At 45.1% G+C, this 9,021-nt stretch overlaps 2 pseudogenes; both read left to right on the top strand.

The window, feature by feature from the left end:
* The first annotated feature begins 4,046 nt into the window (after positions 1–4,046).
* Positions 4,047–4,643, top strand: LOC147443581 (uncharacterized; annotated as a pseudogene).
* A 1,074-nt stretch (positions 4,644–5,717) lies between these two features.
* On the top strand, positions 5,718–8,395 carry LOC147443582 (uncharacterized; annotated as a pseudogene).
* The last annotated feature ends 626 nt before the right edge of the window (positions 8,396–9,021 follow it).

Consider the following 9,021-nt stretch of genomic DNA (forward strand, 5'->3'; position numbering starts at 1 on the left):
GAGGCAGGGCCGGTGGATGTACTCTTGGAATCATATGTGGGAGAGGGACGAGTACCGGTCTTGGCATATGTGTGGATGATGCAGGATATGGAACATAACCGGGCATAGGTCCACTCGGATAAGGGCTAGGGAGCGGCACTCGAGGAGCATGAACAAGTGGTACAATTGGAGGTGTGGGGGCCATGTGTGCATAAGGGGCTAGAGGCACATACGGTCGAGGCCCCATATTAGGTACTACGACACTAGGTAGTGGCACTGCGCTAACCGTAGATGTCATCGGTACATTCTCTGTCAGGCTTATCCCTGGAGTGAGCACTGTGTTTTCCTTAATAGAGGGTTGAGCCAAGTTAGGGAAGCTAAAGTTGTCGCTCGGAGGCTCAGATTGCATAGAGACCCCAGGTGAAATGACGTAAGATGGGTCCATGGGACTTATTAGAGGAGTCTCCATTTGTGATAGAGTAGGCTGTTGAGCCTTGCTCGTATCCAGAAATCTCATGGGGCCAGTTGAGAGTATATTTACCCCTCGGTTTTGCCTTTCTGATTGAATAATGCCATGGATAACATTACAGATCATTTTCTGTTGATCTTCGATGCTCGTGGCACTAGAGGTGGATTGTACAATCTCTATCCATCCTACATGGTAGGCGTGGCCAGAGTGTAGATCCGTCAACACCTCAGTGTGGAGGTCGTATGTCCAATGATCATTAATGAACAATCCTTCTAGAGTCGACGTGTTAACGGTTTCTTGTGAGGTAGAAGCAATGTTGCTCCCCGTGGTTTTACTTGTCACCAACGGTACTCTAGAGGGAACTTCTGAAGGAGGCAGCTCAACAGGGCCTTCTTGGTAAGAAGTTGGCAGGATATCCACATGGACACTCTTTGGTGGTGTGGGGTCCACGTGCGATGTGAAAGGAGAGTCCACTTCCCCACCCCCTTCGTGTGCTTCATTTGCATCAGGTTCCGAGCGAGTAGCTCTACCTAATGTTTCCATGAAACGGCTAAACATACTAGTACTAGGCTGTGGAGCTTCGGGAGGTGCATGGCCTTCTCTCTCAATGTTTTGGGTAGGGTATGCTTCCATGATTTCTGAGTCGGAGGAGGAATCACTAGCGGCTATTTTAGGGTCTTGGGTGGTGCTACCTTGTGTCCCCGCTGAGGGTCTAGAGCCTATCGAGGATGGGTAATGGGTGTCTGTATGAACAAAGGCACCCTCAATATGCTCGTGTTCTAGCACCCGCCCAGAGCGTAAGTGCATGTGCTTTTGATGCCCTAAGGTGTCAAGAAGCTGCTCTAGGAGGCCTTGTGACTAGTTTTTTGCGTGTTTTTTGTTTGTTTTTTTGCTAGATTTTTTAGAGCGTGTCGTGGAATGGGCCGTGTGATAGCCCGAAACGAGCGTATCGCTAGGAGGGACGCGCTGTGCTTTACAGCCCACCATTTGGTTCTATTTTGCTCCAAAAAAGCCCGAAACAGTCTTTTCCTAGCTAGGGAACTAGGCTCCAAATAGCAAGTCTAAGGGTGCAAGTGGGAAGAGAAGGGAGGAGAGTGGAGGACTTGTCCCACATGCTCTCATTCCCTCTTGAGGAGGTAGGGTATATATATAAGAGTGAGTCTAGTATATATCATAAGACTGAGGCCTGGGGCCTGGGCCTGGGCTTGGGCTTGGGCTTCGGGATCATTGCCTGGGCCTTGGGCTGGGCTTGGGCTTGGGCTTGGGGAAATGATCCCGATCCCGATCTAACTTTTATACAAACCAACCCGTCTATTTTTATAACTCACGTTTTTTATTTCCGAAAATCTAACCTCCCCCTCACTCACGTTTTTATTTTTCGATTTTTTTCTTCTTTTTTTTTTATTTTAAATTATATATATATATATATATATAGGAATATTATTTGGTACGCGTTTTGGTGCGCGTTGACCTCACCTAACTATTTACTGTCACACCTACCTACTGACCTGCTAATCAGTGGTTCACCTAATTACTAACCTGCTTAATTAACTAATTGTGCGCCTAACTGTGCACAAACCAGAAAATACAAAAAATGCAGAAAATCGAAACCTAACAGAACTGTGCAGTGCAAACCAGAAAATGCAGAAAACGCAGAAACGCAAGAAATGCTAACTGTGTGAGCTGAAATCTGAGCTTAGTAGAACTAACAAAACAGAGCTATACAGAACACAGAAAACTTAAGCCGCGCCTTTCCTACATAAAACATAGCTTCAATACAATTTACAGGTCGCCATTGGAGCTTCACGCGCAGCAGCTCCCCGGCAGCGGCGCCAAAAATGTCAAGGCTAGGGACTTGCTACGCGCCGTGTGCGAGCCACAAAGGCTCCTAGCACACAGTCATACAATAGACAAGCTCACAAGGAAGAACGGTGTGTCACTCACCTTCCTGCGTAGTTGCGAATGAAGGATTCCCGCGCCGCGAAGAAGAGGGAGACGCCGCTACGCCGCGCTCAACCGCCTCGCCGCCGTCGTGCCGCCGCAACGCTCGATCGCACACACACTCTCACTCTCTCTCTCTCTCTCTCTCTCTCTCTCTCTCTCTCTCTCTCTCTCTCTCTCTCTCTCTCTCTCTCACACACACACACACACACACACACGCACACACACAAGGAGATGGTGAAGGAGAAGGTGGAGATGGAGCAAGAGCAGCTTCTATTGCACAATGAGAGAATGAGTGAATTTTAGGTTTAGTTGGCTTTTATATGAGCTCACCCCATTCACACTTGGGCGCCCATGCTTAGCCAACTAATCCCTTGAATGTCCCAGTTAGAGTGCGCCTCTCATCGGCGATCACTCTTACCCTTTTCCTATTGGTCCGACAAGCCCGGTACCTGACTCTACCAAATACATAATACACGTCCGTCGTAGGTGATGGGGTGTCCGTGAGCCGTGAGGGTTAACAGTAGGTTTGAGAAATGATTAGGTGCACTTAATCAGTGCAAATCTATGTGCACTAGTGTATGCCAACGTGAGGGCAAATGTGTACAAATTGGTGCTTGTTTTTTGACAATTTTGATGCTAATGTGTTTGATGCAAAACCATTGATTGATTATGGTCATTATGTTGATATGGTTTATGGTTTTCGATTGCCAATTTTGCACCGAACTGCTGTTCAAATTTCGGTAGAATTGTGTGTGATTAATTGGTGCATTTTAGGCTTAATTATGCTTGTGTATACACACATAATTAAACTAATCGCAAGTGGCAAATTGGAGTGTTTATGATTGTATTGTGATGTTGAATTAGTGGTAAACAAGTGCATGCGTAAAAATTTTCTAATTGAACCACCAATTGCGCTAATTTTTGGGCCAAAAATGGACAAAAAAGGGGTTAAAACGGGTCTTGGTTTGATTGGCAATGGATGTGTTAAACACACATACACACACACACATACACAAACATACACCACTCTTCATTTTTCTTACTTTCTCTCTCTCGGATTCACACACACTCACACACACATCCAAAAAAAAAAACCAAAAAAAATTCAAAAAAAAAAGTATACACAAAAACCGCCCCCCTTTAAATCCTCCTTGATTTTCTCTTTGTTTCTTTCACTCACACACACACACAAAAGATCCACCACTTAAATATTCCTTGACTTTCTCTCTTTGTCTCTTTCCCTTAATCACTCCTTGATTTTCTTCTTTTGTCTCTTTGCCCTCTTTCACTCACCCACACAAAAGATCTCCATTAAACACTCCCGTGATTATCTCTTTTTGTCTCTTTCTCTCACTCGAATTTACACACACACACACACCAAAACAAAAACTTAAAAAAATGTTTTTTTTTCTTCTTTCTTTCTTTGCTTCTCACACATATTCCACACGCATGACACGCCCCACATACTCGACGCTCGCATGCATGTACACACGATTAGACACATTTAGAGCAGATACGTCCGAGAGTTAGGTTTTGCCAGATTTGAGTCCGATTGTACGCATAAACCTCGATATAGTGCAGATTTTGATTTTAGTCTACATTCGACGAGTTGACGAGGTTTAGAGGCCTATCACACGCCGAGAGCGCACATATGATGGCCATGACCACTTCGTGCTCTGAGTACACATTGCTCAGACTTGTAGGCGAGCACAGAGGCCGGCCCTTTTACACAGACACATATGGACATTTCTTTGTACCAGTGCCGCGCCTCCTTTGGCCCCACACAGACCCTTCACGTGGAGCGAGTCCTTCCCGATGACACGCGGGATGGCACATTTAGAGATGACTATTGCACCACGTATGTGGTCGACCATTTGATTAGGCTAGAGGAGATAGAGCTAGTACACGTAGATGATTACCTTGAAGCCTTCGACCATCCCGTCCAGGTTACATTACGGCGGGTAGGTCCTCGAGTGATCTATATAGATAGTGCTCGGCGCATATATCGATTAGAGTGTCGCACTTCTAGTAGACGCCTATCCACAGATGTTGTGACACTGGTTGGCGAGCCTAAAGACAGATGCTACATGAGCACCACATGCACTGAGCTTTACTTTTTGACTTGTGGATTGCCGTACAATCCTCGACCTACCCAACGCCCTACTTTGAGTAGGAGTGCCTCACCTCCTTTAGACACAGTGCCACCACCCACATCAATCAGGAAACCACCGCCAGGATTCTCCTCACCTAGACTTGATTTGTCACCAAGCGTTTCGAGCTATCATGAGTCTAGAGCGATGTACACGGCGATTGCTAGCAGTGAGCCACAGATAGAGACCCAGAGCCTTTGAGACACGTACTTTAGAGAGTCTCAACCTCGACACCTTGCACCATCTAGAGACCCATGCCAGCCTTTGATGACACAGATTAGAGAGCATACGAGAGAGTCTATGGCGACCACATCACCCCAGTTGAGAGCACTAGAGGTAGGGCCCGGTAGATCACCCATTGTAGATATGAGTGCCCCTAGACCACTGACCCCCACCCTTCAGACACTCACCGAGACCAAAGAGACTAGGGATAGCATGGAGATATAGACGGTCAGATCTTGCATATAGTAGGCCGATCTCCATGAGGGGTTGCATATTATGTTGACACTTATGATCACCCCTTTGTGAGGCTAGCCACCCCGCAGCGCATGATGTCTACACCTAGGAAGATTGTGAGAGCCTACCCACAGGCCGATAGAGCAGTTTTTATTGATGAGCTCGGAGAGCAGTATCTCTTGATTGAGACCCTTGATTTTGATGGCATTGAGCGAGCACACCCAGATGACAGCCTAGACACACAGACACATCCTAGGCTAGTGGAGCTTCAGAGAGTTGAGCAGACCGTGACCTATCTAGATGAGCTTGGTCGTAGGTATAGATGCCTGACGAGTGGTGGATCCAGAGATCCTTCAGCCCGCCTTCTTGCATATTTGATAGGAGATCCACGTGAGCGAGTTTATAGGGATGTCGATCATGCAGTATATGTTTTGACTATAGGTCTACCCTACTCCCCTCGACTTAGACATGATGATTTATGTTTACCCACGATGACCACGCTAGCTCCACAGCTACCGAGAGCTTCGAGTCCTTGAGAGACACCACTAGAGAGATCACCTCCTAGGCTTCTTTTGTCACGTCGTATTCTACCACCTTGGGAGATGCCAGATGAGGATGATAGTGTGCCACGAGAGATAGCTTCGAGTCCTTGAGAGACACCACTAGAGAGATCACCTCCTAGGCTTCTTTTGTCATGTCGTATTCTACCACCTTGGGAGATGCCAGATGAGGATGATAGTGTGCCACGAGAGATAGCTCCAGCACCTAGCCTGCCACCACAGGTAGAGCCCCTGAGACTAGAGCCCATTCAGAGTATTGTTAGGGAGCCTACACCACCTACCACACTTATCCACGAGACTTCCAGCACACAGCGAGAGATCTCACAGAGTCATAGAGTGAGTGACTCCGATGGCTTTGTTATAGATGAAACCACTCCACAGATTCTAGCTGCCCTTGAGCATCCTTGTTTAGATATGCTGACCTCACAGAGGCCCTTAGAGATAGCTGTCGAGATAGAGCCATCTACGAGAGTAGATCCCCCTATGAGAGAAGATGCATAGCCGACAGCATCGCTATCCCACTCTTTTAGCTTGCATAGCGGTGTCATAGCCAGTGAGTCACAGAGAGAGCAGCCACCACATATAGATGTTGCCCTAGTGCCATCTACGAGTGCCGATTCACGATCAGGTCACCTGATTGAGCGGAGACCAGCCACTAGACATACTTTTCTAGATCAGGTTCCTAGAGACCACATTACTGACACCACAGAGATAGAGGTTACACTACAGATACATGGACGTACACGGACTAGAGTGACCTCTACTGACACCCTATGTAGGGATACGATAAAGCCTGCTAGACTTGTTTGGATACCACGTACACATGCATCTTAGCCATGTGTAGAGCCTTCTCTAGGCAGAGGCTCTGCGACGATGAGTAGTGCCACTGAGGAGCGACACATGATAGATCAGGCACGTAGAGCTTCCAAGACAACCCAACAGGTATTTGTTCCCCGTGACGAGATACATGCTAGATTTTTACCCTGTGATGACATGATCATATTTCTAAAGAGCCATATGAGCGACGACGGACTTTCACATGGTTGGCTCACATCTAGACGGTCACTTGAGGCACATGATTACTTTGAGAGACAAAGACATGTTTGGCTACCTAGGCCACGAGCGGTAGCACACCCAACGCATACAAGATCATACCCTAGAGCGAGACCTCCACGAGCCAGATGTGGAGAGATGAGACTACCCCTAGAGAGGTCGGTACCTTCACAGCAGATAGTATGTCCTAGAGCTAGATGCACACGTAGACACGCTAGGAGAGCTCAAACTGACATCCCTACGAGAGCGCGAGCATTGCAGATTTGGCTACCGAAGAGCCTTCCACAAACTATTCGAGTAGAGGCTGATGCCCCCCTATGCCCATTCCTTGTGCTGTTGAGCAGACTTTACATATGGAGCTAGGTGTTAGCCAGCCCTTGACTATTAGAGATCGAGCTAAGAGATTGCAGATCATGCTTCATGGTGAGAGCTCTCTCTTGACTCCTAGTTGCACGAGATTTGAGATTTGTACACATTGATATGTGCACTAGATTTATGTGCATATACCAGAGGCACTTTTTTCGCTTTTGGGTTTTTTCCCTCTAGATATCCAGGTTTTAAACCCTAGCTTAGATGTTTTATTTTATTATTCTGTTACTTTTGTTATTTTATCTTGCTGCTGACATACCTCTTGGAGGTACAGTGCTTTTGTTGATCTTTTGATGCAGCACATAGACAGACATTAGCTTGCCCATGGAGATTGGACGACCATGTAGACATGATGTATCTCCAGACACGAGGAGCTTCCATGACATCGACCTCTTCATCGAACCCATGCAAAGGTGTACTCCTTCGCTATATGGTTTTGTACATTTATATTTGTTGATTGTGGCTTCTTCTTGGTTTGATTAAGTGCATTCAATTATGTTTTGTTATCTGCCATTAAAGATGTATAAACTTGTCCTTTCTTTAGTTAATTGACTTAGAGTTTAGTTTTATTGATGAGCCTTGAGGTTAGGAGGCCGTGACTTTAGGTTAACTCATTTACTTGACTACTAGTCCTAGTTGGTAAAATTATTTGAGTGTTTGAAACCTTAGGCGTGTTTTAAGCATAGAGAGGCTTTCTCACCCAAACAACAAAGAAAACTAGTGAAAATACAAAGGAAATGGAAGAAAAACAAAAGTGCCACAAGTGTAAAATCTTGAGCTGGAAGAGAAATTTTGGCTTGATTTGGTACTTCACGCACATGTATTGCCTATGGTACTAGAGCCCTAGAGGTTCCCAGTGTGGGTGCTTTTCTTTGAGAATCGAAAAGCCCCGGGTATACAAATAAGCACACACTTCAAATAATTTTGCAAAATGTAAAAAATAACAAATGAAAAGCAAGAAAAATGAAATGAGAAAGACTTCCATTGAGCTTCAAGTAAAAAAAAATTCAAGCTTTTGTTTCGAGTTGTGAGAGTTAGTTAGATAATCTATGACAGACATAATTAGGGAATCTTGCATTGGGATAAATTTACTAACTTAGCTAGTACTATAGTAAATGTTTTAACCCTTAGTCGTAGCTAACTAATTGATAGACGCATTCATAAACCCAAAACTCTTGATTAATTAATTTCAGCAAGTGCAATTTATTTTTCCTTAATGACAGTGTAACATTTCATAATTCTTTGCATTTACTCATTACTACAGGTGCTTTGCCTTTTCCTTATGCCTTATCACCATATATTTGAGCTTGCTACCTCATCCACCTTTTTCTTTTTGCAGGCACATTCTTTCTCAAGCATCTACCACGACATGGCTTTGTCAGGGACGACAAAGCTTCGAAAGGGGAGAGTGTTGACGGGCGAGCGTCAACGACATGCATTATGCTTCCATTGGTGTGTACATATATGTATGTGCATATATTTTTTGTATTTACGGGCTCCACAGTGGGTTCCAAGTTGTACATTGATGATTGGATGAGCCTAGATACCTGCAGCATGTTATACATTTTTTGGCCGGCCGCCCATTTTCAAAAGCCCTTGTATATAAGTCAATTCACAAGATGTGAAAGGGCATTCTTAGAGAAGAGAGTGTGAGGGAGTGTGGAGAAGAAGAAGAGGAGTGGCGATGGAGCTTGGATCTTCCATATCATATGTAGTAGTCATTGGGATTAATGGAAGATAAGTTCTCTCTACTTTCTCTTGTCTTTTAAGCTTATGTGTGTTAATGGTGTATGACTAGTGTTAATCTTCTCTTCTCTCTCAAGTTTTCCCTCTTGTTTGAGCATTCTTGCTTCACATGTGTGCTAGATTAGAGTGTGTGTGTACGTGGGCTGCATACATTTCTCTAATTAGGCTTCCTTGTGTATGCTTAATGTGTGATTAGAGTGTGTGTGCTTGAGATTAGAGCAAAGGGATACACCATTGTCTACATGATTAGAGAGTTAAGAGTGTAGATTGAGAGTGTGTCTGCATAGATCTTGCT

This window comes from Adiantum capillus-veneris, chromosome 13 (genome assembly GCF_014529385.1).
Source record: "Adiantum capillus-veneris isolate H3 chromosome 13, ASM1452938v2, whole genome shotgun sequence".
Classification (NCBI taxonomy): domain Eukaryota; kingdom Viridiplantae; phylum Streptophyta; class Polypodiopsida; order Polypodiales; family Pteridaceae; genus Adiantum; species Adiantum capillus-veneris.